Here is a 729-nt window from a genome sequence, read left to right on the forward strand (position 1 = left end):
AAACATGGTGCAGGCTAGCCCATTCTCTGGCAAGACAAATGAGGACGCTAACGCCCATCTCCAGAATTTCCTAGAGCTTTGCAAGACCGTAACCATACGGGGCATTACGGCCGACGCCATCAGGATCCGCTTGTTTCCCTTCTCCCTCCTGGGGAAAGCGAAACAGTGGTTTTATCAGAACAAGGAAGCCGTCAGCACGTGGGACAAGTGTTCCACGACGTTCCTCGCTATATTCTTCCCGTTGGGCAAAACAAATGCCCTGCGTGGAAGAATTTCAAGTTTCCAGCAGACAGGGATGGAATCCATCCCAGAAGCTTGGGAGAGATTGCAAGAATATATACTCACCTGTCCTCATCATGGGATGGACGAGTGGCTCATGCTTCAAAGCTTCTACAATGGGCTAACGACAACATCCAGAGCCCATCTCGATGCTGCTACTAGAGGAGCCTATCTGGACCTTACAATTGTCAAGGCTACAGCCTTGATTGAAAAGATGGTCTCCAACCAGGGCTGGAACAAGGAAAGTTCCCTGCCCAGATCCAAGGGCGGAATGCACACCATCAAGGAAACGGATATGCTCGCCGCCAAGCTGGACCTCCTAATGAAGAAGCTCGATGAAGGGAACCGGCAACAAATGCTTGTTCCCGTCCATGCTATGAACTCGTACTTTACATGTGAAGTTTGTGGTGACTGTGGACATTCAGGGAATGATTGCCCCGAGACCCGTGA

At 50.6% G+C, this 729-nt stretch overlaps 1 non-coding gene across 1 annotated transcript; it reads right to left on the reverse strand.

Annotated features, from left to right (window-relative positions):
• Positions 1-256: 256 nt before the first annotated feature.
• On the reverse strand, positions 257-363 carry LOC120663212. The gene has a single exon (XR_005670431.1). It is a non-coding gene; the product is annotated as a small nucleolar RNA R71 (small nucleolar RNA).
• Positions 364-729: the final 366 nt, after the last annotated feature.

This window comes from Panicum virgatum, chromosome 2N, assembly GCF_016808335.1.
Source record: "Panicum virgatum strain AP13 chromosome 2N, P.virgatum_v5, whole genome shotgun sequence".
Classification (NCBI taxonomy): domain Eukaryota; kingdom Viridiplantae; phylum Streptophyta; class Magnoliopsida; order Poales; family Poaceae; genus Panicum; species Panicum virgatum.